The sequence below is a fragment of the Pristiophorus japonicus genome, chromosome 1 (assembly GCF_044704955.1).
Source record: "Pristiophorus japonicus isolate sPriJap1 chromosome 1, sPriJap1.hap1, whole genome shotgun sequence".
NCBI classification, from domain to species: Eukaryota; Metazoa; Chordata; class Chondrichthyes; family Pristiophoridae; genus Pristiophorus; species Pristiophorus japonicus.
The window spans coordinates 141010469-141034583 of record NC_091977.1 but is presented as its reverse complement, the minus strand read 5'-3'; positions in this window follow the sequence as shown (position 1 = coordinate 141034583).

Genomic DNA, 24115 nt, shown 5'->3' with positions numbered 1-24115 from the left:
GCCCACTGTAGCGCATGTGCAGAGGTCCCGGCACTGTTTTCAGCGCAGGGACCTGGCTCCGCCCCCCACAGCTTGTGCTGCGCTGCGTCCAGCTCCAGAGGACCTGCAGGGAGCCGAAGAATAGGTGAGTTTTTTTTAGGCGCACTTTGTGGCGCGAAAAATGGGCGTCCAGGTCGGGGCTGTGCCGTTCTAGGCGCGGCCCAAAACTTGGGTCCTATACTTCATCTGCCATGCATTTGCCCACTCACCTAACCTATCCAAGTCACCCTGCAGCCTCTTAGCATCCTCCTCGCAGCTCACACTACCACCCAACTTAGTGTCATCCGCAAATTTGGAGATACTACATTTAATCCCCTCGTCTAAATCATTAATGTACAATGTAAACAGCTGAGGCCCCAGCACAGAACCTTGCGGTACCCTACTAGTCACTGCCTGCCATTCTGAATAGTACCCATTTACGCCTACTCTTTGCTTCCTGTCTGCCAACCAGTTCTCAATCCACGTCAGCACACTACCCCCAATCCCATGTGCTTTAACTTTGTACTTTAATCTCTTGTGTGGGGTGCCACAGGGATCAGTGCTAGGACCCCAGCTATTTACAATCTATATTAACGACTTGGAAGAAGGGACTGAGTGTAATGTAGCCAAGTTTGCTGACGATACAAAGATGGGAGGAAAAGCAATGTGTGAGGAGGGCACAAAAAACCTGCAAAAGGACATAGACAGGCTAAGTGAGTAGGCAAAAATTTGGCAGGTGGAGTATAATGTTGGAAAGTATGAGGTCATGCACTTTGGCAGAAAAAAATCAAAGAGTAAGTTATTATTTAAATGGAGAAAGATTGCAAAGTGCCGCAGTACAGCGGGACCTGGGGGTACTTGTGCATAAAACACAAAAGGATAGTGTTGTGTCCATGGATGCTCTAATAATGACTCCACGAGGCAATGTGTTGTACTTGAAATGTAGTGACCTTAGTCCTTTATTTGTTAACTCCAGAGTGAGGATCACACATGGTGGCCTGCCTTTTATACCAGGCCAAGGACACCTGTACAGGTAACCTACAAGTCTCCCACTGCTGTGCCCTCTGGTGGCACACCTTGTGATAGTACAAACAGAAGCCATGTAGGATACATGACATCACTCTCCCCCAAGCCTTTAGTGCAAATCGCCTCTGCATTGACTGTGCTCTGGGCTTAGCTCTATCTGGTTGACTCTTGATGGGTTGTTTCAATCTTGGGTGAGTGGTTAGTGCAGTGGAGTGCTGGTGGTTGCTGTTCGTGTGTGTCCCTGACCACTCCATTCTCCCCCTCCCACATATAAGTTATGCCGGAGGCTCATTGCATTCATATACATTCAAGTTCAGAAAATCAAGTTTGCATTAATTTGTGGTTCAGTTGTGAGACCGGTACATTAGACTGGTGAGATACATTATCAATGCGTACTGGGTATCGGTGACCAGTGGGTAAGAACAAACTAGTTCCAGAACTGCTGGATGGAGTCCAGGCAGTCTGGTGGCAGCGTGTTGCCCAGTGCTGGCAGTGGGAACTCAGTTGGCTCAAGTTGCCTGCTCTTGGGGCTGTTGCCATGGTTCTTAGCGCGGACAGGTTCGTAGATGCCTGTGACCTCCCTGTCCTTCCTTTGCACCCTGGGTCGCTGCTGCTCCCTGAGGGGCTGTTGTCTACCAGTGCACAGGGAACTGCTGACTTGCTTGCCTGGGCGTTGTTTGGTTTGGGATCCTGGCTGGTCCCGGTCCCCTTTGGGAGGACTGTAGCGAGTGACCCTTCGTTTCCGGGTATGGCCTTGGTGGCGATGGGGTCTGGGGCTGTGCCTTAGCACAGTTTGCTCTTTCAGGCTCGAGGCGGTTGGTGCCATCGGGTGCCTGAGAGGTGGAACCGGTCAGGGGCAGGGTATCGATTCCGGTGCCGTTGCCCTCCTGAGATCGTTTGCTCTGCAGCTCGTGTGTATTGGTTACTTTTGGCCACACTCCATGGTGCATAACTCTGGTCCCAGGGACGCAGGCTATGGTATTGGGTAGCTCGTTGGACCTGTGTGCTCCCGATGGGTGTCTGCCCGCTGCATTGGCTGCGTGCAGTTGAAATCCTACATCGCACAACTTTTCTTTACTGATGGTGGGTACTCTGCAACTCCGATCGCAATCGCGCGACTTTTCCTTGCATATTGCATATACACAACTTTGATCATCACTTACACATTTTACATGATCGCGTGACTTTTCCTTGCTTATTGCATGTACACCACACTGATCATCAGTTACATATTTTATCTGTAACTTACATTTGCTGTTACATTGCTTGAGTGTGTGTAACTGTCCCTTTAATTGTAGTGGGTTACAGGCCTCCTTTAAGAGAACCTTGCTTCCTTTACCCCAATCGTCTTTTCCGTTTGGTGCCATGTGTTGCTCCATCAGCACTGCACCTCGTGGTCTGGCCGCGGCCATGTTTTTCTCAGCACCTCACCTCGTGGTTTGGGTGCCATCTTTCCTCCATCCACGATGTCGACTGCGGTGATCCTTTTCTTCCCGGGTTCTGCCTCCGAAGCTGAGAAGTTGCCTTTGGATCCGATTTTCTTTCTCCGGAGTCCTGCCTCTGGAGCCTGGAAGGTGCATTCGGGTCATCTCAGCTGGATCATCTCCACGCAGTCATGCTGAGTGGTCTGTGCCTCGGGTGTTGTGCTGGTCTGCTCTCTGGTGCCTGGTCCACTCTCAGGTGAGGGCTTGCTATGCCTCCAAAAGCGGAGGACGTCAATCGCTGGAGGGGTGAAGTTTTCCCACTTCCGATGGATCTTCTCCATCCACCTTCTACCGAGTAGTGTTGGTCCATCACCTGCAACAATCCACAGAGGTAACTTGTGCATCGCGCCATCATGGAGTACCTTTACATTCGCACTACCAACGTCTGGGATAATTTCATGGGTGTAGGTGCACCACTTTGCCTGAACCGGGACCAACGTGGGCCATTCAGCTTGATTGTCCCATAGCCTCTCAAAGACTTCTTGATTCATTACTGGCTCGCCCCCATGTCCACTTCCATGAAGACAGGAATGCCATCTATCTCGACTTCCATCTTCAACGGGGAACACTCAGTGGTGCAGGTAAACATGCTATATACCTCATCGTGGGGCTGAGCTGCCTCTCTGCTTATCATTTCATAATCCGCGCTGGGTTCATGGCCATCTGCAGACTCTTCATCGACACAGTGAGTCATATTTCTCTTACACATTCACTGGAGGTGGCCCTTTGTGCTGCAGCCTTTACACACATAGTCTTTAACGTGGCACTGGTGAGCCCTGTGATTCCCTCCACAACGCCAGCATGGAGCTACTTGATTCGCCCCCCTCGGCGGACACTGAGTTAAGGGTCTTGGGGGCCTGTTCTCTCTTCCCTGAGAGGGTTCGCATTCTACAGTCCAGCCTCTAAAAGACGCCACTCGTTGCACAGTATCTGCCGGGTTTGAGTCCTGAGGGTGAGTCATCTTCCTAGAACCGCAGGTCGAGGTGATGAATGCCTGGCTCACGGAGATGGCCTTCTGCAGTGTGACTGTGGTATCCGCCGACAGTAGCTTATGAAGAAGGCCCTCATGGCCAATTCCAATGACAAAAATATCCCACAACGCTTCATTGAGGTGGTCACCGAAATCACACGGCGCCGCTAGCATCCTGAGGTCTGCGGTATATTTTGCGATTTCCTGGTCTTCGGGCCATCGGTAGGTGTAGAACCGGTGTCTGGCTGTGAGGATGCTCTCCTTGGGCTTGAGTTGCTCATGGATCAGTGTTACGAGCTCCTCGTACGTCTTGGTCATTTTCTTCACTGGTGCCTGCAAGTGCCTGACGAGGCCATAGACGTTGGGCCCACAACTGGTTTGCAGGATAGCTCTGCGCTTATCAGCCAGTGTGGCCAGGTAGTCTCCTGCCAGGTCATTTGCTGGGAAGAAATGGTCGAGCCTCTCCACAAAGGCGACCCAATCATCACTATCGGCAAACTGCTGCAATATACCAAGGGTAGCCATTTTCGCGTGAAAGTCCGCAATCTAATCGCCAATTGTCGTGTCCTTGGATGCTCTATCAATGACTCCACAAGGCAATGTGTTGTACTTGAACTGTAGTGACCTTAGTCCTTTATTTGTTAACTCCAGAGTGAGGATCACACATGGTGGCCTGCCTTTTATACTCGGCCAGGCACACCTTTACAGGTAACCTACAAGTCTTCTACTGCTGTGCCCTCTGGTGGCACACCTTGTCATAGTACAAACAGTAGCCATGTAGGATACATGACAGATAGTATGCAGGTACAGCAAGTGATCAGGAAGGCCAATGGTATATTGGCCTTTATTGCAAAGGGGATGGAGTATAAAAGCAGGGAAGTCTTGCTACAGCTATGCAAGGTATTGGTGAGGCCACACCTGGAATACTGTGTGCAGTTTTGGTTTCCATATTTACGAAAGGATATACTTGCTTTGGAGGCAGTTCAGAGAAGGTTCACTAGGTTGATTCCGGGGATGAGGGGGTTGACTTATGAGGAAAGGTTGAGTAGGTTGGGCCTCTACTCATTGGAATTCAGAAGAATGAGAGGTGATCTTATCGAAACGTATAAGATTATGAGGGAGCTTGACAAGGTGGATGCAGAGAGGATGTTTCCACTGATGGGGGAGACTAGAACTGGAGGGCACGATCTTAGAATAAGGGGCCACCCATTTAAAACTGAGATGAGGAGAAATTTCTTCTCTCAGAGGGTTGTAAATCTGTGCAATTCACTGCCTCAGAGAGCTGTGGAAGCTGGGACATTTAATAAATTTAAGACAGAAATAGACAGTTTCTTAAATGATAAGGGGTTAAGGGGTTATGGGGAGCGGGCGGATAAGTGGAGCTGAGTCCATGATCAGATCAACCATGATCTTATTGAATGGCGGAGCAGGCTCGAGGGACCATATGGCCTACTCCTGTTCCTATTTCTTATGTTGTTATGTAAGTACTTTTTGAAGTATAGTCACTATTGTAATGTGGGAAACATGGCAGCCAATTTGCACATAAGCAAGCTCCCACAAACAGCAATGTGACAATCTGTTTTTGTTATGTTGATTGAGGGATAAATATTGGCAAGGATAACTCCCCTGCTCTTCTTTGAAATAGTGCCATGAGATCTTTTACGTCCACTTGAGAGAGCAGATGGGACCTCGGTTTAACATCTCACCGGAAAGACGTCACCTCCAATAATGGAGCGTTCCCTCAGCACTGCACTGAATTGTCAGCCTAGATTTTTTGTGCTCAAGTCCCTGGAGTAGGACTTGAACCCACAATGTTCTGACTCAGAGGCGAGACTGCTACTCACTGAGCCATACCTAAAGTGTTCGTAAAGGTTTCGGCATGGCTGGGAGTGAGGCAGTGGCAAAGCTGGGCAACGTTGCAGAGGTGAAAGTATGTGGTCCCAGAAACAGAAATGTGATAATGACTCGATAATATGTTTTTGTTAAGTTGATTGAGGGATAAATATTGGGCAGGACACCAGGGATAACTCCCCTGCTCCTCTTCAAAATAGTCGGCAGAACGTTAAAGATGGTGGCGCGGGCTGATGGCAACCTCCCCTTTAACTTCCGCCCCATGAGCAGAAGTTGGCCAGCTTCGTGACTGGTGAAGCTGGCATTGACACCCACTCGCAACCACCTTGCAGGCCGTGGGACAATTTTTGCCGTGGGGTGCATAGCGCTGAGGGGCCGCCGCGCACAGCGATGATGTCATCGGCGGTTGCGTGGTGGCTCGGGGCGCTACTTGTGGGCGCAGCGCTGCTAATGGGCTTCTCAAAAAGGGGAAATTTCACCCAAAGTCCTCACATGCCCTTTAAAAATAACAATTGTCTAAAGTGAAAATAACCTGGTTTAGAAAACATGTTTTTTTAAATATTCATTCTCAGGGCATGAACATATTTGGCAAGGCCTTCCTTAAGATGCCCTCATGAAGCTGTTGGAAACCTTGGTGTCTGAAGACCGACTTACCTTAAGTGCAATTGAAAAAATGAGGCAGACTATCGTAGCTGGAATGTGTGACTTGGTGGCTAATGTTTGGAAGAGTTCTCTCAGAGGCCCATGTCAAAGTATTCAAAAAGCCGAAATCATAGAGAAGCCACCGAAAGTAAATGAACTGTATTTAAGAATCTGATTAACCAGAGAGATCATACGATTTTGCAAATAAGGATTCTGTGGAAAATTGTTCTGCTGGCAAGAGTTCTACTGAGAGCTGGGTTGAGTTTCAGTTGGACAGTGATGATAGCTTTGGTCTTGATGACTGACTGTGCCATTCTTCATCTGCATTGTTGCTGCATTACAATTTGTTCTGTTTTTGCATGTTATATAGTTAACAGTTATAGTAACCTGCAAATAATATCATGTAATATGTCTGAAAAATGTTTAGTAATATATTTGTTGATTTAGAATTTGGTTGTAATGCGTTTTGTAAAGCATGTTTGCTTTATATGCAAGTGTTTGTTATAGGCAGAGGGGGGGAAAATACATATTTTTATCACAGCTCTTTTCCCACAATTTTTGTTTCCCACCTTCCTCTTCTCTTGTTGGTTTCCCTCCCACACCTTATGTTTGTGCCATTCTTCATGTGAGGACCCGGTATTTACTGGAGCGGGTTTTGTGAGCAGGGAATAGGGGTTTTGGTTGGAACCCAGAAGTCAGTTTTAATGTCACACCAAACGTCTTTGTTTTCAAGCAGGTTCCACGTCTGGAAGCCTGCCTGATTGACAGACTTGGCTCACTCTCAGGTGGGGAATGCTCCGGATCACAGGGTAAGTCTCTCTGGTGGTTTACGCTCCCTTGTAGAGCGCCTGAGTTGGGGCTCCGGTTATTGGGCGCTGGCCTGAGTGTCTGCTGTTTGCGGTGCCTCAGGCCTGTCCGCACTGCCCACAGTGACTCGGCTCTCCTCCACTTGGTTCCGGTGTTCGGTCACCTGTGGTGGAGTAAACTCTACGTCGTGTTCTTCCTCTGCTTCTGCTATGGGGTTGCTGAACCTCCTTTTAGTTTGATCCACGTGTTTGCGGCAGATTTATCCATTGGTAAGTTTAACTACCAAAACTCTATTCCCCTCTTTTGCAATCACAGTGCCTGCAAGCCATTTGGGCCCTGCAGCGTAAGTAAGGACAAAAACAGGTCATTGACATCAATACATCGCGCCCTCACATTCCTGTCATGGTAGTCACATTGTGACTGATGCCTGCTCTCAACAATTTCTTTCATAGTAGGGTGTATAAGGGATAACCTGGTTTTGAGCATCCTTTTCATTAGCAGCTCTGCCGATGGGATCCCTGTGAGTGATTGTGGTCGGGATTTATTGGCCAGCAGGAGGCGTGATAAGCGGCTTTGCAGGGAACCCCCTTGGATTCTGAGCATCCATTGTTTGAGTATCTGCACTGCTCATGCCCCGTGACCATTTGAGGCCGGCTTGAACGGTGCCGTTCTGACATGGTTGATTCCATTGCCTGCCATGAAGTCCTGGAATTCAGTGCTTGTAAAGCACGGGCCATTGTCGCTGACCAAGACATCCGGTAGACCATGGGTGGCGAACATTGCCTATAGACTTTCTACCGTGGCAGAGAATGTGCTTGAATTTAAAATGGCACACTCAATCCATTTGGAGCAGGCGTCTACTACAACCAAAAACATTTTTCCCATGAAAGGACCTGCGTAGTCCACATGGATGCGTGACCATGGCTTGGCGGGCCAGGACCAGGGGCTAAGGGAGGTTTCCCTGGGCACATTGCCCAGCTGGGCACATGTGTTGCACCTGCAAACACAAAGTTCCAGGTCTGCATCTATCCCTGGCCACCAAACATGTGACCTGGCAATTGCCTTCATCATGACAATGCCCGGGTGCTCATTGTGAAGTTCTCTGATAAACACCTCTCTGCCCCTCTGGGGCATGACTACTCGGTTTCCCCACAGTAGGCAATTGGCCTGAATTGAGAGTTCATCCTTGCGCCTATGAAACGGTTTAAATTCCTCAGGGCATGCCCCGTACGTGGCTGCCCAGTCCCCATTCAGGACACATTTCTTAACTAAAGACTGTAGCGGGTCTTTATTTGTCCAGACTTTAATCTGACGAGCTGTCACAGGTGAGCCTTCGCTTTCGAAAGCTTCAACAGCCATGACCATCTCAGCATCATGCTCAGTTGCCCCCTCAGTGGTGGCTTGTGGAAGCATGCTGAGTGCATCGGCGCAGTTTTCAGTGCCCGGTCTGTGCCGAATTGTGTAGTCATAGGCGGCTAACGTAAGTTCCCACTTCTGTATGTGGGCCGATGCATTTGGATTTTTGGCCTTGTTGTCAGTCAAAAGGGACGTTAGGGGTTTGTGATCTGTCTCCAACTCAAATTTCCTGCCAAACAGGTACTGGTGCATTTTTTTTACTGCATATACACATGTTAGCATTTCCTTTTCTACCATCCCGTAGCCTCTTTCTGCCTGGGACAGACTTCTGGAGGCATAAGCTACCAGCTGTAACTAAACATTGGCATTGACATGCTGCAACACACACCCGACACCATAGGACGACGCATCGCACGTTAACACAAGTTTCTTACACAGGTCATATAACGTTAACAGTTTGTTGGGTCATAACAAGTTGCATGCTCTATCAAAAGCCCTTTCCTGGCTGTCCCCCCAGACCCAATCGCGACCTTTGCGTAGGAGCACGTGTAGCGGCTCTAACAGCGTGCTCAACTTGGGAAGAAAGTTACCAAAATAGTTCAGGAGCCCCAGGAACGAACACAGCTCCGTCGTGTTACGGGGTCTGGGTGCTCTCTGAATCGCTTCCGTTTTGGACGCAGTGTGTCTGATCCTATTACCCTCCTCCCCAGGAATTCTACCTCTGGAGCTAAGAAGACGCACTTCGCCTTTTTCAGTCGCAGACCTACCCGGTCCAGTCTGCGTAGCACCTCCTCCAGGTTGTGGAGGTGTTCTTCAGTATCGCGACCCGTGATGAGGATGTCATCTTGAAAAACCACCGTCCTTGGAATCGACTTGAGGAGGCTTTCCATATTTCGCTGAAAGATCGCGGTGACCGAACGAATCCCAAATGGACATCTGTTATACTCAAACAACCCCTTGTGTGCCGTGATGGTGGTCAGCTTCTTCGACTCACTCGCCAGCTCCTGGGTCATGTAAGCTGAAGTCCAATTTTGAAAAAAGTTTGCCACCGGATAGCGTCGCAAAGAGGTCTTCCGCTCTCGGTAGCGGGTACTGGTCTTGAAGTGACACCCGATTGATAGTGGCCTTGCAATTCTGACTGACCCATCCACCTTGAGCACCGGCATGATCGGGCTCGCCCAGTCATTGAATTCGACTGGCGAGATGATGCCTTCCCTCAGCAGGCGGTCCAATTCACATTCTATCTTTTCCCGCATCACGTACGGCACTGCTCTGGCCTTGTAGTGCACTGGCCTGGCGTCCGGGTTTACATGAATCACTACCTTGGCCCCCATGAAAGTGCCGATGCCGGGTTGAAATAATGAGTCAAATTTGTCCAGGACCTGTGAGCATGATACTCGCTCAACAGAATAAATTGCATTGACATCGCCCCATTTCCAGTTCATGACAGCAAGCTAACTCCTCCCCAGTAGTGCAGGACCGTCACCCGGGACAATCCAGAGTGGCAACTTGTTCTCCGAATCTTTGTGGGTCACGACTACCGTGGCACTGCCTAGCACCGGAATGATCTCCTTTTTATATGTCTGTAGCTGTACGTCAATCGGCAATAATTTTGGCCTCCTGGCCTTGGACACCCACAACCTTTCGAACTGTTTGATACTCATCAGGGACTGGCTGGCCCCCGTGGCTAGCTCCATTAATACTGGGATGCCATTGAGGAGCACTTCCATCATTATCAGTGGCGTCCTGGTATATGAAATGTGTCTGTGCTCCACATGAACTCGCTGAACTTCAGTTTCCAGCGATTTCCCCCAGTCTTCATTTGGCCTCGTCAGGCTTACATTGGGCCCGTCCTCCTCGTACGTCAACTCGGTTGCAGGCTTCCTGAACATACGCACCAAGTGACTGCTGATGTTGCAGTTTCTGCAGGTATAGTGCTGATACCTACAAGCTCTGGCTGGATGTTTGCCTCCACACCTCCAGCATGAGCTGCAGGCCCCATTGTTGGAAACAAAAGGTCCATTACCAGTCGATCGTCTCTGACTGTCTCTGTAACTGTCCTTATGTGCACCATTAACAGGTGTTGATGGCCCTATTACTGGCCGCATTGTCCATTGCGATGGCATGAATCGCCGTTCAGCTAGCCATTGTCTCTGTTGAATTCCCCCTTTGGGTTCAACTACATGCTGGGGCATGTCCGATTGCCCTTGTCTGCCTCGAGAACGATGTGCCGCGTTAACAATGTTGACTCCCTGGTCGTTTACCGCATTTCAGCCAAGATTTTTGTCATACATCATTCTGGTCTCTTCCTTCCCTGAGATAAATGCCTGGGCTATCAGAGCTGCCACTTCCAAGGTCAAGTCTTTGGTCTCAATCAGTTTCCTGAAAACCCCAGCATGCCCGATGCCCTTAATAAAAAAGTCTCGCAGCATCTCCGCTCTGCATGCATCTGTGAACTTACATAGGCTCGCCAGTCGCCGGAGATCTGCCACAAAGTCAGGAACGTTTTGCCCTTCTCGCCGCCGGTGCGTGTAAAACTGGTGTCTCGCCATGTGCATGCTGCTTGCCGGTTTAAGGTGTTCCCCAATCAAGTTACTGATCTCTTCGAACGTCTTGTCCGCCGGCTTCTCTGGCACTAGAAGGTCCTGTATCAGGGAGTACGTTCTGGATCCACAAACCATCAGGAGATGAGCCCTGCATTTGTCGGCCAAATCATGGCCCAACCATTCCTTCGTGACAAAACTTTGCTGTAGTCTCTCAATAAAGTCGTCCCAATCATCACCAACACAGTACCTCTCTTCTGTGCTGCTAGCGGCCATGCTCGCGTGGTTTAAATCCCAGTTTCTCGTTGCCAATGATATGTCCTTACTATACAGTATAAATGCACACGAGGCCCATACTTGAGAGAAGATCACTCTGTGACCAGTTACCTTTATTAGCCAGCACTGAAGTGATGAAGGTGGGTGGAGCTTCCCCTTTTATACCTGAAAGTCTAGGTTAGGAGTGTCTCCCACAAGTTCACCCCCTTGTGGCCAATGTTCTCAAGGTGTACAACTTATGCCAGCTTATACATGGGTTACAATGATAGTTGAATACATGACATCCAAATGATATGTCCTTACTATACTGTATAATTGCACACGAGGCCCATACTTGAGAGAAGGTCACTCTGTGACCAGTTACCTTTATTACCAAGACCTCAAGTGATGAAGGTAGGTGGAGCTTCCCCATTTATACCTGAAAGTCCAGGTTAGGAATGTCTCCCACAAGTTCACCCCCTTGTGGTCAATGTTCTCAAGGTGTACAACTTAGGTCAGCTTATACATGGGTTACAATGATAGTTGAATACATGACAGTTTCCCTCCCACACCTCATGTTTGTGCCATTCTTCATGTGAGGCCCCGGTATTTACTGGAGTGGGTTTTGTGAGCAGGGAAGAGGAGTTTTGGTTGGGACCCAGAAGTCAGTTTTAATGCCACACCAAGCGTCTTTGTTTTCAAGCAGGTTCCCCGCCTGATTGACAGACTTGGCTCACTCTCAGGTGGGGAATGCTCCAGAGGAGGCTGCAGGCCAGGAGTAGTTAGGGAGCCTAGAATTGAGTTAGTGGGAGGTGGAGGGGATGGGGCAGGGAGCGATCTCAGAGGATGTCCAATCCTGGGGGTTCTGATCCAGAGAGGGGGTTCCTAGATCTGGGCAGGAAGTGGGTAAACTTGGTGGGCTGTGAGGAAGCACTCCTCCTGGCCCACAAGCAGTGCTGGAGAGGCACTTACCATTTCCACGAAGCAGTATTTGCTGCCGGGATTCCCGAAGCCCGGAAACCCAGCCAGACAGGATGAAACCTGGAAGATAGGTTAAATCTGAGGTTACACACAGCCTCATTGTAATATTTAAATGGATAACCCACCTCCTGGGAGTGGGTTGGTTGCCCGTGCCCTGTCCCACCCCCATTAAAACCAGAAGTGGTTGGGTTGGGTCAGGTTTGAGATTTAAAAAAAATTCACATCTCACCTGACCCAAACCCACCTATTTTGGGGGTTAAAGTTCTCCCCTGAATGTCAACAGACCATTCAACGATCTGGAGCATCACTGCCAAATGCTCCCACATGTGCACTTCCACCAGGGTTCACTGGATAATGATCAGAAGCAGAATCCTAGCTGATTTCCCCTGTTCTAACCAAAGAATGCAGAGTCCAAATGGAGCACTCCTACTACCTCCCTAGCTGAGATTGACTAACTCAGCAGAGACCAGAAATTGAGCCTGGAACCTGTCTAATTCATATGGTTCAGCTACTTATTGCTTCAATCAGCTGATCCATCAAAGGAGATTGGAAAACATTTTTACAATAACAAGTTTCATTTAGCTTTCCCAAATGAATGTATTTTGCATCCAAATGTAGCTAGGCAGTCTCCGGCTGATCATTTTCAGGATGAGATAGAGCATTCATTAATTTAAGAACATAAGAAATAGGAGCCTGCTCCACCATTCAATAAGATCATGGCTGATCTGATCATGGACTCAGTGCCACTTCCCTGCCCACTCCTCATAACCCTTTACTCAAAAGTCTGTCTACCTCGCCTTAAATATATTCAATGACCCAGCCTCCACAGCTCTCTGGTGCAGAGAATTCCATAGATTTACAACCCTCTGAGAGAAGAAATTTCTCCTCATCTCAATTGTAAATGGGCGGCCCCTTATTCTAAGACTATGTCCCTTAGTTTTAGTTTCCCCTATGAGTGGAAATATCCTCTCTGCATCCACCTTGTCGAGCCCTCTCATTATCTTATATGTTTCAATAAGATCGCCTCTCATTCTTCTGAACTCCAATGTGTATAGGCCCAATCTTCATAAGTCAACCTCCTCATCTCCGGAATCAACCTCGTGAACCTTCTCTCAACAGTCTCCAATGCAAGTATATCCTTCCTGAAATACGGAGACCAAAACTGTACACAGTACTCCAGGTGTGGCCTCACCAGTACAGTTTGATAGATTGCAAATGCAAATGCCTCCAATGCATCTGCTCCCACATCTCTGCTTTGGAGGTGTTTTTCAAGAGAATGACAGTGAGCCTTCAAGATCTATTTTGTCTCTTTAACATCCTTTATTTCAAATCCCGTTTGCTGTGTTCTGCTCGTGGGCAGGTCCTAATAAAAGTCATACACATGGGATTCTTGAGCCACCAACAAGGGAAGACTAGCTGAGGTGGTTTCTTGTTGCCTTCTTCATGGTTTCATCTTCAGAGTACCTTGGTGGGCTGCAACCAAGGCTAAACAGCTCCATTAACCCTCTACGATGGGGAAGGGAGGCGACCCACATCGATTGGATGCAAATAACCCCACTACATGTCAATACAGTGTTGGGAATGAGCGTTCCAGCCTCCACCTGTCAGGGTTGTTTGGAATGGGGCCTGAACCTAACTGTGCTGACTTAAAGGCTGCAACACTACTGCCAGATACTGTCCAGATACAAGTACCCTGCTCAATGACAACCCACTATGTAGAGGCCACATTAAGTCTCCACTCACTGAGGCTTTTGGGAGTGGAGCTCAAATTCTTTCCCTTATGAATCAGAAGCTGGAATGCTGCCACTAAGCCAAAGGAGTGTGCATTCTGATTATATCACCGGGCTGCAACTTAGATATTTAAATTCCTGTGACTGAATTCAGGGAAGTTGAAGGGAGGTGGAACATGATGGAAGCCCCCACCCCCGCCATCACCAAAATCATAAACATGTCCCACACCATTCCCTGTGGACGGGAAGGGCTAAAATCAGGGCTCGAGCCTCTGCTCAGTATCTCCCTAAATCAGTGCAGCTGTGTTTGAAAACTTAATAGAGTAGGAGGTCAAACATTTCATTGCACTCTAAGCTGGGGCTCCAGCACCACCACAGACCGAGCTGGCCGAGTCCTGAAGGACAGAGCTGCCAGACTGCGCCTGCGGCAGGTGGTGAGAGAACCAACACGAGGGAAAAACCTTCTTGACCTCGTCCTCACCAATCTACCTGTTGCAGATGCATCTGTCCATGTGCATGCAAAGTCCCGTCTTCACGCTGAGGAGTTGTGAATGGAACTGAACACTGCAGTCATCAGCGAACATCCCCACTACTGACCTTATAATGGAGGGAAGGTCATTGATGAAGCAGCTGAAGTTAGCTGTGCCTAGGACACTGCCCTGAGGAACTCCTGCAGTGATGTCCTGGGGCATAGGTGATTGATTTTCACAAACCATAATCATCTTACTTTGTGCTAGGTATGACTCCAGATAGTGGAGAACTTTCCCCCTGATTCCCTACTCTTGCCCTACTCTTGATCATCAAAATTATGGAATGTTGCATTAACAAATGTAGCAGCTCAAAACTGGGCTTCCATGAGGTGCTGTGGGCCATCAGCAACAGCAGAATTATATTCCACCACAATCTGTAACCTACTGACCCGGCATATCCCTCACTCTACCATTACCGTCAAGCCAGTGGATCAACCCTGGTTCAGTGAGGAGTGTAGAAGAGCATGCCAGGATTAGCACCAGGAATACCTGAAAATGAGATGCCAACCTGGGGAAGCTGCTACACAGGGCTACATGCATGCTAAGCAGCGGAAGCAGCATGCGATAGACAGGGCTAAGCGATCCTACAACCAACGATCAGATCAAAGCTCTGCAGTCCTGCCACATCCAGTCGTGAATGGTGTTGGACCATTACACAACTAATGGGTGAAGGAGGCTCCATGAACAGCCCCATTCTCAACGATGGCGGAGCCAAGTATGTGAGTGCAAAAGACAAGGCTGAAATGTTTGTATCCATCTTCAGCCAGAAGTGCCAAATGGATGATCCATATCGGCCTCCTCCTGAGGTCCCCACCATCACAGAAGCCAGTCTTCAGCCAATTCGATTCACTCCACGTGAAATCAAGAAACAGCTGAGCGCATTGGATCCAGCAAAGGCAATGGGCCCCGACAACATCCTGGCTGTAGCGCTGAAGACTTGTGCTCCACAACTAGCGCCTCTAGCCAAGTTGTTCCAGTAAAGCTACAACACTGGTATCTACTTGACAATGTGGAAAATTGCCCAGGTATATTCTGTCCAGAAAATGCAGGACAAATCCAATCCGGCCAATTATCGCTCCATCAGCCTACTCTTGATCATCAAAGTTATGGAATGTTTCATCGACAGTGCTATCAAGTGGCACTTATTCACTAATAAACTGCTCACTGATGCTCAGTTTGGACCAGGACCACTCGGCTCCAGACCTCATTACAGCCTTGGTCCAACATGGACATAAGAGCTGAATTCCAGAAGTGAGGTGCGACTGATTGGCCTCAACATCAAGGCAGTATTTGACCAAGTGTGGCATCAAGGAGCCCTAGTAAAATTGAAGTCAATGGGAATCAGGGGGAAAGTTCTCCACCATCTGGAGTCACACCTAGCACAAAGTAAGATGATTGTGGTTCGTGAAGACCAATCATCTGTGCCCCAGGACATCACTGCAGGAGTTCCTCAGGGAAGTGTCCTAGGCCCAGCCATCTTCAGCTACTTCATCAATGACCTTCCCTCCATTATAATGTCAGAAGTGGGGATGTTCACTGATGACTGCACAGTGTTCAGTTCCATTCACAACTCCTCAGATAATGAAGTAGTCCATGCCCGCATGCAGCAAGACCTGGACAACATTCAGGCTTGAGCTGATAAGTGGCAAATAACATTTGCAGCACTTAAGTGCCAGGCAATGACCATCTCCAACAAGAGAGAGTCTAACCATCTACCCTTAACATTCAATGGCATTACCATCGTCAAATCCCCCACCATCAACATCCTGAGGGTCATCATTGACCAGAAACTTAACTGGACCAGCCACATAAATACTGTGGCTACTTGACCAGGTTAGAGGTTGGGTATTCTGCGGCGAGTGACTCACCTCCTGACTCCCCAAAACCTTTCCACCATCTACAAGGCACAAGTCAGGAGTGTGATGGAACAGTCTCCACTTGCCTGGATGAGTGCAACTCCAACAACACTCAAGAAGCTCGACACCATCCAGGACAAAGCGGCCTGCTTGATTGGCACCCCATCCACCAACTTAAACATTCACTTCCTCCACCACCGACGCACCATGCTGCAGTGTATATCATCTACAAGATGATATCATACAACTCGCCCAAAATTCTTCAACAGCACCACCCAAACCCAATACTTCTACCACCTAAAAAGTCAAGGGCAGCAGGCACATGGGAACACCATCACCTCCACATTCCCCTCCAAATCATACAACATCCTGAACTGGAAAAATATCACCGTTGCTTCATTTTCGCTGGGTCAAAATTCTGGAACTCCCTCCGTAACAGCACTGTGGGAGTACCTTCACTATGTGGACTGCAACACTTCAAGAAGGCAGCTCACTATCCCACTTCTAAAGGGCAATTAGGGATAGGCAATAAATGCTGGCTTTCCCAGCGACACCCATATCCTGTGACGAGATAACATTAACATGCTGTGCTTGTGACCTCTAAGGTTTGCTTCATGTCATTCCTTATTTTGAGCTTTCCACAAACCAAATTGTGAATGGTTCAGTAATAACCTTTGAAACTATTTCCATCATTGTTTTGGAGATGTTCCATCCTAAAACTATATTGTCAACACAAAAGCATAGTGTGCAGGTACAGCAAGTGATCAGGAAGGCCAATGGTATCTTGGCCTTTATTGCAAAGGGGATGGAGTATAAAAGCAGGGAAGTCTTGCTACAGCTATACAAGGTATTGGTGAGGCCACACCTGGAATACTGCGTGCAGCTTTGGTTTCCATATTTACGAAAGGATATACTTGCTTTGGAGGCAGTTCAGAGAAGGTTCACTAGGTTGATTCCAGGGATGAGGGGGTTGACTTATGAGGAAAGGTTGAGTAGGTTGGACCTCTACTCATTGGAATTCAGAAGAATGAGAGGTGATCTTATTGAAACGTATAAAATTATGAGGGGGCTTGACAAGGTGAATGCAGAGAGGATGTTTCCACTGATGGGGGAAACTAGGACCAGAGGGCATGATCTTAGAATAAGGGGCCGCCCATTTAAAACTGAGATGAGGAGGAATTTCTTCTCTCAGAGGGTTGTAAATCTGTGGAATTTGTTGCCTCAGAGAGCTGTGGAAGCTGGGTCATACAATAAATTTAAGACAGAAATAGACAGTTTTTTGAATGATAAGGGGATAAGGGGTTATGGGAAGCAGCCGGAGAAGTGGAGCTGAATCCATGATCAAATCAGCCATGATCTTATTGAATGGCGGAGCAGGCTCGAGGGGCTGTATGGCCTACTCCTGCTCCTATTTCTTATGTTCTTATGTTCTTATTCCTCCCTTAATTCAATGTCGATACTAAAGATTTTAAGCGAGTCTCTGAACTCTTTTCTGTTTGCCAAAAACATAAGGGGCTAAAAATTCAGTTGCATATCGCCCGCTATTTGGATGTTACGTGTGCAAAATAGGGTCCAAAATGATGTGGGCAGCGCCGGATGCCATCTTGGTGAGGATGGCAGGGCAGCCGTTAGGAACATGCACTGGAAGTATGTAGAGTAGGAGATCGTGATGTCAATCAGCATGCAACATTGATTTGATGCCAGCACTGCCATTTTCAACATCATCGCTGGAGCTAACGCCCTCTCTTAAACTCACTGTTGAACATGCGATTAGTAACAGGAAGGATCCCCGCCAATGTTATTTAAAGGGATAATTACTAACCTTCAAGTAACTTGCTTTTTGATTTCTACTGGCTCTGTGTAAGTTTGTGGAACTGCTTGGAACTTTCTCGAGTTGTTTAAAGTTGGTGAGGTGACAGGGAGTGGTGCTGCAAGTGGAGAAGGTCTTGCTTTGACTTCAATGGTTCTGTTCAGACCACTTGCTCCCAGTCATGGGTGCTCTAGTTATCATCCCCTTGGCCTGCAGCACAACAGAGAGATGAAGCTGAGGCAGCAAAGAAAAGGACATGCTGTTCATAGAGGGAGGAGGAGGAAGGGAAGAAGGGCTCTCAGGAGGAGGCCTTACCCACCTAAGGACTTCTGAGAGCAATTCTCTTCCTTCAGCCTGAGCCAGGAGCAGTGTGTGAAGCATCTGCACTTTATGAAGGAAGTGCTCATAGAACGTTGCCACCTCTTGTAACCGGACCTGCAGCCTCATACCAGGGCAAGGATAGTGCTGCCAGTGACTGTGAAGCTGACCATGGCCCTGAATTTCTTTGCATGGGATCCTTCCAAGCTAGAGCAGGTGACATTTGTGGAGCGACTCATGGCTTTGCCAGGATAGTGGACTTCACCATGGTGCAGGGCAGCATCAACTGGATGCACGTGGATTTGCGGGCAATGTTTCTAAATGGTGAGATGTATCGCAACCGCAAAGATCACCACTCGCTGAACGTGAATTGTGAATGCCCGGTATCCTGGCAGCAGTCATGATGCTTTTATTTTATTTCCACCCTCGCCAAAGTTCAAAGTTACTCCCATAATGTTCAGAGATTTACCAGGTGCAGCCTTCATTTTGCAAGATTACTTGTAGTTTTTTTTCTATGTTCAGTCAGTCCCAAGCATTTGTCATCCTTGTCAAATGCTATTCTATCAAATCAGTTATTGCTGCACAAGCGGAACTGCATATGATTATGGCTGCAGGGCTGGTGCTGAAGGGAGAGATACACATTCATAGGGAATTGGAGCGATTTCTGGAACAAGGGAAAACAACATCAAAGGGATGGCTTTCATCTGAACCAAAAAGGCATCAATGTGCGGAGGGTTTAAATAATATGATAGGAGGATCGAGGAAATCTAAGTTTGAGACCAGACAGGGAGAGTAGGAGTAATAAAGCTGTTGGAATAGTAGCAGAAGGCTTAGCTGAAATAGATAGAGAGAAAATACTATTGCAGGAGAAAGGGGAAGACTACGAAATAATGAGAGATAAATGGGCCCAAGTTTCCCCAGGAGTTGCTCCGTTTTTTTTGGAGCAACTAGATTTTTTTGGAGTAACTTAAAAATCGCAATTCTCCCCATTTAAGTTGCTCCAGTATAAGTGAGTGAGTTAGGTTTTTTTTCGTTCCGTTTTTTTTTTCAAAAGGGGGCGTTACCAGCCACTTATGCCGGTTTTGGCCATTTAAGCAAGTTTAGCCAGCTAAAACTTACTCCAAACTCAGTTAGGTCAGAGTAAGTGGCCACTTTTGTACGTTCTGAAAAACCCTGTGGTGAATTAAGAGATCAGCGCAGGTAGCCTCCAAATGACAGTGTTATGATAGGAATGCTAGTTTTTTTTTTAAATCCCAAGCAGTGAGCCTGGACAGGGTGTAGGTGCTATCAGCCTGATTAAACTGAGTATATTTTTAGTAAAGATAGCTAGATATTAAATTACTGGAAAATCTTTGAAGATTCTTTTCTTCCCCCATCCCCCGGCCGGATCAAAACTCTTTCCCCACCCCCGCCAGATCAAAACTGTTCCCCTCCCCCGCCCTCCCCATCAAAAATTTTCCCCGCCACCAACCTGTCTCTTGTAGCCCTCAGCGCGGGAAGGCAGGGGCCGGCCTGTGTGGCAGGCCACTCGGCCCAGGGTAGGGACGGCAAGCGTCGGCCCCTCCCACACAGCCTGCATGTGCACAGGTCCTGGCACTGTTTTTAGAGCCGGGACCTGGCTCCACCCCAAATTCAGTTGCCATGCTACGCCACTGTGGAGGAGAGGCTGGAGAGCGACCAAAGTCGGCCAGAAGATTTTTGCTGACCTTGGAGTTCTACAAAAGCGCGCACCTCTGATGAGTGTGCCAGAAATCTGTACTGGCCAAATTTGTGCCCAATAACACTATTGTAGAAAGGGCAAGGGCGACCAAAAAAATAAATGAAAGAAAAAACAGGGATTAAAAGGGGGGCCAAAATTGGCATCATGTGTGGCTGCCATTAGCGCCTCTGGGAGGCAAGTGGTTTTTGGCCTGGGTGCGATGAGAACTGCGCCCCCCCGAGGAATTGGGCGGGGGGTTTGCTGAGGCACTCAGAGGTAGCACCTCGCTCCTGCTGGAAGTTTCCCCTTGGCTGCGCCCCATTAACGCCCCAGCAGATAAATTCGGCCATGCCTCCTCAATTACTGTCTAGCGCTGACAACAACAGCTTCAGCTGTTGAGTTGGAGTCGGCTGAAGGAGTGCTATTTAAAGGTGCCATCTTGAAAAACAATTTTTGTCAGCCATCTTTGCAGCTTGCGAACACATAGGCAGAGTGGCTGGCAGACAGATGGTAGTGATTTTCACTTCAAGGACTGTTCTGCCTCCTAACTATTTCCTTGACTCATTGAGGGCAGATTGGAAAGCGCAGCATTTATATCATTTCATGGGGGCTCTGTTGAATACCGACCTCCTGCTCTGACGTCACCGTCGGAGGCTGCTTGGGCGAAGGCAAAGGTGGAGATAAATGCAGAGACAAATGGCAGAGAGAAAGACAGGGAGCAGGACAGGGAGCAGCACTGGGATCTGGACGGGGAGCAGGATAGGGAGCAGGATGGGGAGCAGGATAGGGAGCAGGACGGGGAGCAGGATACGGAGCAGGACGGGGAGCAGGACGGGGAGCAGGACAGGGAGCAGGATAGGGAGCAGGATAGGGAGCAGGATGGGGAGCAGGACGGGGAGCAGGATAGGGAGCAGGACGGGGAGCAGGAAGGGGAGCAGGATAGGGAGCAGGATAGGGAGCAGGACGGGGAGCAGGACGGGGAGCAGGATAGGGAGTAAGACGGGGAGCAGGATGGGGAGCAGGATAGGGAGCAGGATGGGGAGCAGGATAGGGAGCAGGACGGGGAGCAGGATAGGGAGCAGGACGGGGAGCAGGATAGGGAGCAAGATAGGCAGCAGGATAGGGAGCAGAATAGGGAGCAGGACAGGGAGCAGGACGGGGAGCAGGACGGGGAGCAGGATAGGGAGCAGGACGGGGAGCAGGATTGGGAGAAGGATAGGGAGCAGGACAGGGAGCAGGACGAGGAGCAGGATAGGGAGCAGGACAGGGAGCAGGACGGGAGCAGGACGGGGAGCAGGACAGGGAGCAGGATAGGGAGCAGGACAGGGAACAGGACGGGAACAGGACGGGGAGCAGGACGGGGAGCAAGATAGGGAGCAGAATGGGGAACAGGACAGGGAGCAGGACGGGAGCAGGATAGGGAGCAGAATAGGGAACAGGACGGGAAGCAGGACAGGGAGCAGGACAGGGAGCAGGACGGCGAGCAGGACGGGGAGCAGGATAGGGAGCAGGATAGGGAGCAGGATGGGGAGCAGGATAGGGAGCAGGACGGGGAGCAGGATAGGGAGCAGGATAGGGAGCAGGATAGGGAGCAGGACGGGGAGCAGGATAGGGAGCAGGACAGGGAGCAGGATGGGGAGCAGGACGGGGAGCAGGATAGGGAGCAGGACGGGGAGCAGGATTGGGAGCAGGATGGGGAGCAGGATATGGAGCAGGATAGAGAGCAGGACGGGGAGCAGGACGGGGAGCAGGATAGGGACCAGGACGGGGAGCAGGATTGGGAGCAGGATAGGGAGCAGGACAGGGAGCAGGACGGGGAGCAGGATAGGGAGCAGGACAGGGAGCAGGACGGGAGCAGGACGGGGAGCAGGACAGGGAGCAGGATAGGGAGCAGGACAGGGAGCAGGACGGGAGCAGGACGTGGAGCAGGACGGGGAGCAGGATAGGGAGCAGAATGGAGAACAGGACGGGGAGCAGGACGGGAGCAGGATAGGGAGCAGAATAGGGAACAGGACGGCAAGCAGGACAGGGAGCAGGACAGGGAGCAGGACGGGGAGCAGGACGGGGAGCAGGATAGGGAGCAGGATAGGGAGCAGGATGGGGAGCAGGATAGGGAGCAGGATAGGGAGCAGGACGGGGAGCAGGATAGGGAGCAGGATAGGGAGCAGGATAGGGAGCAGGACGGGAGCAGGACAGGGAGCAGGACAGGGAGCAGGACGGGAGCAGGACGGGGAGCAGGACGGGGAGCCGGATAGGGAGCAGAATGGGGAACAGGACGGGGAGCAGGACGGGAGCAGGATAGGGAGCAGGATAGGGAGCAGGACGGGGAGCAGGATAGGGAGCAGGATAGAGAGCAGGATGGGGAGCAGGACGGGAGCAGGATAGGGAGCAGGACGGGGAGCAGGACGGGGAGCAGGATGGGGAGCAGGATAGAGAGTAGGACGGGGAGCAGGATAGGGAGCAGGATAGGGAGCAGGACGGGGAGCAGGACAGGGAGCAAGATAGGGAGCAGGATAGGGAGCAGGACGGGCGAGCAGGACGGGGAGCAGGACGGGGAGCAGGATAGGGAGCAGGATAGGGAGCAGGACGGGGAGCAGGACGGGGTGCAGGACGGGGAGCAGGATGGGGAGCAGGACAGGGAGCAGGACGGGAGCAGGACGGGGAGCAGGACAGGGAGCAGGATAGGGAGCAGGACAGGGAGAGGACGGGGAGCAGGACAGGGAGCAGGACGGGGAATAGGACGGGGAGCAGGACAGGGAGCAGGACAGGAAGCAGGACGGGGAGCAGGACAGGGAGCAGGACTGGGAGCAGGATAGGGAGCAGGATAGGGAGCAGGACGGTGAGCAGGATAGGGAGCAGGATAGGGAGCAGGACGGGGAGCAGGACGGGTGCAGGATAGGGAGCAGAATAGCGAACAGGACGGGGAGCAGGAAAGGGAGCAGGACAGGGAGCAGGACGGGGAGCAGGACGGGGAGCAGGATAGGGAGCAGGACGGGGAGCAGGATAGGGAGCAGGATAGGGAGCAGAACGGGGAGCAGGATAGGGAGCAAGATAGGGAGCAGGATAGGGAGCAGGATAGGGAGCAGGATGGGGAGCAGGATGGGGAGCAGGATAGGGAGCAGGATGGGGAGCAGGATAGGGAGCAGGACGGGGAGCAGGATAGGGAGCAGGACGGGGAGCAGGATAGGAAGCAAGATAGGCAGCAGGATAGGGAGCAGAATAGGGAGCAGGACAGGGAGCATGACGGGGAGCATGATAGGGAGCAGGATGGGGAGCAGGATAGGGAGCAGGATAGAGAGCAGGACGGGGAGCAGGACGGGGAGCAGGATAGGGAGCAGGACGGGGAGCAGGATTGGGAGAAGGATAGGGAGCAGGACAGGGAGCAGGACGGGGAGCAGGATAGGGAGCAGGACAGGGAGCAGGACGGGAACAGGACGGGGAGCAGGACAGGGAGCAGGATAGGGAGCAGGACAGGGAACAGGACGGGAACAGGACGGGGAGCAGGACGGGTAGCAGGATAGGGAGCAGAATGGGGAACAGGACGGGGAGCAGGACGGTAGCAGGATAGGGAGCAGAATAGGGAACAGGACGGGAAGCAGGACAGGGAGCAGGACAGGGAGCAGGACGGCGAGCAGGACGGGGAGCAGGATAGGGAGCAGGATAGGGAGCAGGATGGGGAGCAGGATAGGGAGCAGGACGGGGAGCAGAATAGGGAGCAGGATAGGGAGCAGGATAGGGAGCAGGACGGGGAGCAGGATAGGGAGCAGGACAGGGAGCAGGACGGAAGCAGGATGGGGAGCAGGACGGGGAGCAGGATAGGGAGCAGAATGGGGAACAGGACGGGGAGCAGGACGGGAGCAGGATAGGGAGCAGGACGGGGAGCAGGATAGGGAACAGGATAGGGAGCAGGACCGGGAGCAGGACGGGGAGCAGGATAGGGAGCAGGACGGGGAGCAGGACGGGGAGCAGGACGGGGAGCAGCAGAGAGAACAGCACAGGGAGACAGTTAGGGAGAAGGATAGAGAACAGCACAGGGAGAAGGACGGGGAGCAGGATGGGGAGCAGGATAGGGAGAAGGATAGGGAGCAGCAGAGGGAACAGCGCAGGGAGACAGTTAGGGAGAAGGGTAGGGAACAGCACAGGGAGAAGGATAGGGAGCAGGACAGGGAGCAGGATAGGGAGAAGGATAGGGAGCAGCAGAGAGAACAGCACAGGGAGACAGTTAGGGAGAAGGATAGG